This window comes from Eretmochelys imbricata, chromosome 26 (assembly GCF_965152235.1).
Source record: "Eretmochelys imbricata isolate rEreImb1 chromosome 26, rEreImb1.hap1, whole genome shotgun sequence".
Classification (NCBI taxonomy): Eukaryota; Metazoa; Chordata; order Testudines; family Cheloniidae; genus Eretmochelys; species Eretmochelys imbricata.
The window spans coordinates 2,158,310-2,166,817 of record NC_135597.1 but is presented as its reverse complement, the minus strand read 5'-3'; positions in this window follow the sequence as shown (position 1 = coordinate 2,166,817).

Genomic DNA, 8,508 nt, shown 5'->3' with positions numbered 1-8,508 from the left:
TCAGTGCAGCTTCCTGCGGATTCAGTTTGGACGCTGGGCATGAGAGGATCCAGTCCCTGGAGAGTTAGCAGAGCCTCCCAGCGACGGGAGCAGACCTGGCTGAGGAAAGATGCCGCTGCGGGGGGAGGGGGTGGCAGCAGTCCCACCCTGTTTGAGCGAGGATGGGGGAAAGTAGGCTGGAATCATGGCGTGGTGCTACACTGGCATCTCTGAGCACGGGGCCGACCCATTATGTATATACCTGCACCCTCAGAAGCCCCACACCCCCCAGTGCCTTGAGTGGGCTTTTGAACTCAGCTGCCCCCAGAGTCTCCTGGGAATGAACAGAACCATTGGCTTTGGGCGTTCTCCTGGCACATCTGCCCCTCGAGACAGAGAAGGCTGACTGGCTCATCCTCTCCCCAGGGCACGGTGCAGGATTCGAACCCTGCAGGACATAGAATCATAGAATATCAGGGGTGGAAGGGACCTCAGGAGGTCATCTAATCCAACCTCCTGCTCAAAGCAGGACCGCATGTACTAACCGAAGCAACCTTAATGAACAGCAGTAGCACTTGGCTTTTATATGCCCCTCCATCCATAGAGCTCGAAGAGGTCAGTACCATCATCCCATTTTACAGTGGGGGAAACTGAGGCATACAGGGGGACGTGCTCAACAATCCAATGGCTGGGAGATGACTCACTGAGGGTGATTAACCACGGGAACAATTTGCCGAGGGGCGTGGTGGATTCTCCATCACTGGCCACAGAGATCTGCTCTAAGGATGATTTTCGGGAGGGTCTCCAGCCTCTGTTACACTGGAGGCCTGACTAGCTGATCACAGCAGTCATAGAATCCTAGAATATCAGGGTTGGAAGGGACCTCAGGAGTCATCTAGTCCAACCCCCTGCTCAAAGCAGGGCCGATCCCCAGTTTTTACCCCAGATCCCTAAATGCCCCCCCCAAGGATTGAACTCTCAGCCCTGGGTTTAGCAGGCCAATGCTCAAACCACTGAGCTATCCCTCCCCCCCAGATTCCCTTCTGGCCTGGGAATCTCTGAATATAGCAGGGGACAAAGCCCAGGTCTCCCCATAGGCACTGCTCTGCAGTGCAGTACAGATGCAGTCATCCAAGGGAAGGGGAAGTCCCCCTACACTGAGGTTTTCAAAAAGCCTGTATTGGCAGGGCCAATATCTCCTTCAGAGGCTGGATTATCTCCCAGCAGGGTGGGCAAACTGACAGTGCAACGATAACACTCAAGGATGGTATGACATTTCCCAGATGAGTTACAGCCAGAGAGACAAAGGACCAGAAGAGCTAGTGAATCACCAGCTGCTTCTTTTGACGTCAGCGTTCGTACCCTTGTGCGGGGAGCCTGACCTTCGCACTTGATGTTGCAAGAATGGATGAGGCCAGCCCCCTCTGCGCCATTAACCCCACAGTCCGGTCTCAAAGCCAGCATATGGGGCTGGGGGGGCCCATGGCCAGGGCACCAGGCTGGGACTCAGGAATGCTGGGCTTTGTTTCCCCAGACCTACTGGGCAACCCCAGCCAAGTGACTTCCCCCATTTTCCCTCCGACCCTTTGTCTTGCGAGCTCTTTGAGGCAGGGACTGTCTCCAGTTATGATCCTGTGCAGCACCCAGCATGGGGTTCCAGCCTCTACGTGCTACCATAATACAAACAACTGCTGCTACCGAGAGCAAGAACATGCACCTCCCCTGCCAGCAGCCTCCAGTTCCTCAGCCCGGCACAGCTCGAGCTGCCAGGCCATAACAGGTTCCACCCAGGGCAGCATCACAGCTTGGAAGCCTGCAGCTGGCCCAGGCATGAGCGTAGGCCTCAGGCAAGGGTAAAGTCAGTGCCAGTTCCACACGAGGGAAACGTTTCTCTCTGGCAGATCAATTTAAAAACCAAGGAGCTGCTGGGGGATGCTGCTCGGGCCGTGGAACGGGCTCAGGGAAGACGGACAAGCAGGCAGGTGAATTTCTGACACAACCATGGGGCTATCCTATCACCAATTCACCCGCCACCCCTCCCAGCAGGGTATATATAACAAGCTAGTTTACCACCACCCCCATCCTCCCCCTGGCTAGCATGCGCTTCCCCCTCTAAATCATGCAGTGATTGTGTGCCTGAAGGACACTGCATAGAAACAAACAAACAGCCTCTTCGGTCATGCTAGATAAGAGATATCTAGCATTTAAGTGAGTAATAAAATCAATTCGCTAGAGCTGCCTGGTAGGGTTCGGATAAAGTGTTTTAACACAGACAGATAAACTATCAGTCCTGGCTGAAAATTACACAACAAGCAACTGAAGCAGGCCTGGAGCCGGCTTTCCTCACAAGGTGGGTCAATTCCAGCCCCCTGCCACGCTCCTCTCCAGTCGAACATCTCTGAGCAAAAAGGTCTTGGGGGGGTGGGGGGAGGAGAGCGGCTTTTCAAGCAATAGGGATATTTCCGTCCGTTTTCCACTCCCCCTCCCCTGCATACAGAGAAAAGGGTCTTTTTCCCTTTCAAAGTATTTGCACAGAAAGGACTCACCATTTTGCAATGCAGCCACCGAGCAGAAAGAAGATGTGGGGCCTGAGAGGGACGCAGATCTACACATACAGGGGCCAGATAAAGTCAGCAACAGTCCCTAGAAGGAAAAACCAGTATGTCAGAAGGTCACATTTCACTCACGAAGATTTTTTCCCCTCCTATCCCAAATATCGAAGACTCACCTCAGACGTATTGCTTGGCTGGTTCTTTTTGTTTTGTTTAGAGCAGGTAGAAACATGCAGGGGGAAAAGTGCCATTTTTTGGTGAAAATTAAGAATTTTTTAAATAAAAAAAGAAGAAAAGTTCCCAGCCAGCTCTTTGCTGGAATTCGCAGCTCAGCTGACAACACAAGCACGGGAGCAAAAGCTGGAATGACGGGATGGATCCCTCGATAAATTGCCCTGTCCTGTTCAGTCCCTCTGATACATCTGGCACCTGCCACTGTCAGAAGAAAGGATCCTGGGCTAGATGGACCTTTCGTCTGACACAGTGTGGCCGTTCTTATGTACCCTGCCATTCGCAGGAGTTTGAAAGATTTTCCAAGAGAACCAGAATTATAAGGCCCAGGCCAGGCATCTATCTGGCTGACTTTATGGCTCCCATCACCATGCCCGACACCTCCCAAACAGCCTTGAGTTCAGCCTGGCACCCCCTGGCACACTCTACCCCTAAGCTGCCCTAGAGATGGGCACTCGGCTCAGCCCAGCTTTCCCTACGGGGGCGCACAGCTCAGAACGTTCCAGTTGGGGATCCCAATTCAAGGCCCATCCCTGGTGGTGGCCACAGCAGAGGCTAGTCCAGCCTGAGAGAGAAGCTGAGCCAGACCTCTGAGTGCAGGTCTGCATGCTGACCAGCACTGGCTAGCAGTGCCCCCTCTCCACAGTTAACTTGCAGGTGGCCAATGCTTCTACTGACCCTGCCTCACCTCCTCCCAGAGCAGACAGATCATATTCAGTTACTTTAACTCTTGCAAAAACCATCCAACACCCAGCTCCAGCTGTACTGGGGAAAGCCAGTGTGTGAGAGCATGCCTCCAGACATGGGGCTGCCCACCACTGCCCCGGGAAATAGATGCAAGTAGAGAACACACACCCCTCACCCCAAGACTGTGGCTCTCTTAGCATGGCTGGTCTGTGGCTTACTTGGTTGGTAACAGGGCTTGTTTTGCAGCTTCTGCTTCAGTGGGACAGCCAGCTGGACACCCGCATTGCAGCTGGTGGCTGAAGAGTCTACATGCAATTGTTTGCATTGCGTCTTTCACAGGAACCACATCCCCAGGACGCAGAGCTGCAGATAAACAGCAGCAGAGGGACAGAGACTCTAGGCATGGCTGGGGAACAGCAGTGTTTGCAGGGGAGAGAGTCTCCATGTGCATAGGCACAGGAAGCAGACCGCTGTGACAGTGGGTAACAAGGAAACCATCCCAGACAGGGGTACCCTGAACCCCTCAGGTTTCATCTTCCCCAGAGGTGCTGGTCAGACGAGGTAGCCCAGAGCCCCTGTGGTTGTGCAGGCTGCACTTATCCACACAAAGCAGTCGCTCCCGAAGGCAAGGCCTCTGTCCAAGGACATGGTTTTGTTTTGAAAAGTTTCAGAGTAGCAGCCGTGCTAGTCTGTATTCGCAAAAAGAACAGGAGGACTTGGGGCACCTTAGAGACTAACCCATTTATTGGAGCATGAGCTTTCGTGAGCGACAGGTCACTTCATCGGATGTGAGCTGCAGCTCACGAAAGCTCATGCTCCAATAAATGGGTTAGTCTCTAAGGTGCCACAAGTCCTCCTGTTCCTTTTGTTTTGAAAAGTATCCAAAACCAAAACCACCCCCAAGAGCTCAGGACAGAGCCACCTCTGCAGTTCCTGGTCCCAGACGCTAGTGTCAGTTGTAAGACCAGAAGGGATAGTGGGCTGGCCCCCTGTGACACATGCCGGAGAGCGCCATGCACGGGGCCGGCAGCAGAGGGATTGCTAAGACAGGAGCGCTGTCTGAATGTGGACAGGCCAGCTCACTGCACGCAGCACGAACAACCACCGATTTCAAATCAATGTTCTCGCCTCCCAAAGCAGCGTGAGTCTGGGTCTCGGAGCGGCAGGGTTCGGATTCCCGGAGCCCTCAGCTCCAGCAAGACCTTCTGAGTCGAGCAGTCGAGTCCCGGGAAGCGAGCAGGTGGGCGTTCAGCGCTCAGAACATAGCGACAGGGTCCATTTTACAAAAAGCAGCCGCGGCGCAAACCATCCCACCATGGGCCCCGGTGGCCTTTGCTGCAGCATGACCTGCTCAGCAAGGTCCATTGTTTCACCCAAGACTCTCCCGGGACTAGGGCAGTTGCAACTGGAGGGGCTGTGCGTGCTGGCTGGCTCCTCACGCAAAGGCAAATTGGCTCTAGGTGCCCGGGTGAAGTGGCACAGCCCAGCTGGCAGGCGCAGGGAGAAATGCCACCCGAGAGACCAATTCAGAGCCAGGATGGAACAGGCTGCCCACAGCACGAGAGTCGAGCTGCCAGGTTTGTCTGGAGCCAGGACATCAGGCTCTGAATCGGGGGAGCCTGGGGGCCCTGATGTTCGAGGCCTACACGCTCCTGGGCAGGGAAAGAGGAGTGACCCAAGACAGGTTATTCACTCACTGTCGTAACAATGCCTGGCTCTGACACCGTTTTCTCCTCACCCCCCTGGGAGGGACGGCAGTGCTATGATCCCTTGTGTACAGCTGGGAGCTGGGGCACAGAGAGCTCAATGACTTGCCCAGGGTCACACAGGAAACCTGTGGCGGAGAAGGGCCAATAGACCAGGGTTACTGTAGGGGGCAGCAATCACCTACCCCTTCTATTAGCCACTGGGGCCAAGAGGGGAGAGCAGGTTCCCCTAAAACTGAGCCGAGCCGCTAAGGTACTGAAGTAAACGGGTTTCAATCAGCTCGTGACAGCAGACACACTGTAAAGCCTGGAGCTGGGGTGTGAAGTGGCAAAGTGCTGAGGATCCAGCACCGGCCCCATGGAGCAGAGCAGGGGCTCACATGCTCGGCTCACCGCTGCAGGGGGATGCCGCGAGCCCAGCCCGAGCCCACCCTCACACAGAGCTGAGGGCTCTTTGGCTCGTTCAGTTTCCAGAGCAACAGGAACGGAGGCGATTTCCCCTGCTCTCCTCACCGTTTGCAGGGAGCCTCCAAGCAGTCGGACGGTGGGGAGACAGGCGTGGGAGGCAGGGCTGCCTGGACAGAAGGTACTCGTGGCTGGAAGCACCAGATGCCCAACTGCTGCACCAGAGAGGGAGAGGTAGGTGCCGATGCCTAGAGCATTAGGGCTAACGCTCTCCCGGCTAGGGGATGCAGCCGGTTTCCTCGGGACTCGCTCGGGGACAGGCAGTCGGACACCCAGGCTGGCTGGTTATGCCGGGTAGGGGAGGCTGTCATTTTTGTTACCGGGATCATCTAGTGGAAGCTGGCATGGAAGGTGGGATGTGCTAGTCGGGCCCCAGGCTCCCAGCATGAAAGGCCCAGAAAGGACTGTCTGGAACAGACCGTTTCCCATCTCCCATCCAGCTGTAGCCTTCAGCACAACTTTGCTTGCAGGCTCTGAGCATTTTGGGGCCAGGCCAGTCTTTACCCCATATCTGCCCCCGGCCAGCGTGATGGCGCCCAGCCTGGTCACCTCTACGTGCTACTGCATAGAGAGATAAAACTGCAGCAGCAACATCCCGGAGGGTCCTCGCCTTCTCTCCTGCAGCTGGGAGCAGGGAGCTCAACCGGCTGCTGGGGTTGAGAAAAGGCCCATTTCCTACGAGAGACATTGACAAGTCTCTCGTTAGCCTGGCTGATGTCACCTTTCCCAGACACCCCCAGAGCAGGGGCACGCGCAGGAATAAAAACAGGCGGCTTTTGGAGGAGCCCGTTCTGGGCCCCCGCCGGGGCTCCCAGAGCTGGTCACTAGCACTCTGGCCGTTTCAAAAGGCAGCCTCCCCTCCCAGCATTTTACAATGCAGCTCACCCTCCGTCCTCGACACAGTGATGGACAATAGGGCCCCGGCAGGGCAGTGGGATCAAGCTGGAACATTGCACGCTGGGCCCTGTAGTCTCCAAAGGGCAAAGTCTTGCGTGTGCTCTGTACACAGTACGTAGGAGCCTTGTGCGAAGCGCTGCTCAAACAGAACAAAGACAGTCCCTGCCCCGAAGCGCTCACAGTTCGGGCTGCTCCAAACAGGGTGGAAATGGCGACATGCAGAAGTTAGGGGGTTTGTTCCAATCGGAAGGACACTTGCCTTTCACGGGACACTTCAAATCTTGGGTTTGGACAATTTTGCCTTGGAAATTTTTCAAAATGAAATTTCCTACTTTTTCTGTCCAAAACAAACAAAAGAAACGTTTCAAAACGTTTGTTTTCGTGGGGGATTTTATCCACGTCGATACCGTTTTGCAAAAACGATTGGTTTAGTTGAAACTGCATTTTCTGGCCGAAAACTGTTTGGATGCAACGTTTTCAACCAGCTGCATTTAGACTCTTGCCTTATGGACACAGGCCTCAAGCTCCTGGCAAACGGATGGAAATCGTGTGTTCTGTGGCCTCAGCCATGTACTAAACACAGATCATAAACAGCGCCCCCTGCTGCCCAGACATGACACCACCAGCAAAGCATTAGGCCCTTCTCCTAAAGAAAGACATGCTGTGGAGCTGCCCATGAGGGTCTGCAGCCCATGGGCAGCCCTGATTTAAGGGCTCTGTACATCGGTTCCCAAGTGAGCCCGGTGTCACTGCAATCTACACCCACGGCACACAATCCTCATTGCACTTCGGGCTTCTGTGACTCACCTCGCTAGTCTCACGGCTCAGCCGCCAGCAATGGGCCCGCAGGGAAAGAGGTCTGGCACCCAAACAAGAGCCTGTCAGCCAAGGTACCCCACGGCAGAGCTCTGCCACAACCCGTATGGCTCAGTTGGCAAGCAGCCATCTCAGGGAGATACAGGGCACCCTTCCCCAGGAACGGGGGGCCCAGCAGGGGCAGAGGGGGTTGATTCTAGCCCTCAGCTGGAGGAATCCAGCCAGGTGGGGCTGCAAACAGGCTCCCCAATGCAGGGTGCAGGAAGGAATTTGGAAACAACGGGCCCGATTCCCACCTCACCCTGGCAAGGGGAGGCGGGGAGATAAGCTGCTCCCATATTAAAACTCCTTCTCCCTGCCAGAGCGGTGTGCAGGGGCTGTAGTGAGCCTGCGAACCAGGCCTGACCCCTCTGAGCTTCCCAGGGAAGGAAGGGAACTCAGGCCTGACAGCCCTGTAATCCCCGCACCCCAGGCTGGGATGGTGATGGAAGGATCCCAGCCCCGTCTCCCTCCAAGGCAGATACATCAAGCAGCCAGGGCCTTTTGCCATGCGCGCAGCCCTCGAATCCCAAGGTCCTGCCTGCTCCACAGACACCAAGGATCGCAGGTCGCTTCCCGAGTCAGGGCTCCCCAGGATCCGTGGCCAAGCTCTCCTCTCCCCAGCCCACTGTGCAGCGTGCGCTCTGGACATCTGGCAGCCAGCCCCGCACTGGCTGCATGTCTAGAGGGCTCTCGCAGGACATACATTGAGAGAACGGGATCCCCAGCTGGGCTGGCTCCTCTCAGCTCAGCCTGGCATGGTGCAACCAGCCCATTCTCTCCGACTCGGAGGGTGGGGCGGGGCGGGCTAATCACGGGGAGCCCAGAGCTGCTGCATTCTCTCTTTGCAGGTACCTGGAAATCCCTTCCCATGAGACCATGCTACCAACCAGACAGTGCTGAGAAGATGCCAGAATGTGTGTTCCCTTAGGAAAGGCCCGGGTTACCATGAACCGCACAGAGGGGCTGGGGAGCGGTCCCCAGCTCAACGAGAACACAACATGGTCTCCGTTGGCCCCGGAGCCGTCCCCGTGGGAGTCCCACACCATCATTGCGGTGACTATCTTCTGCTGCGTGTGCTTGCTGCATTTATCTGCCTTCCTGTACACCATCTGCTTCCAGATCCAGGGCCACTC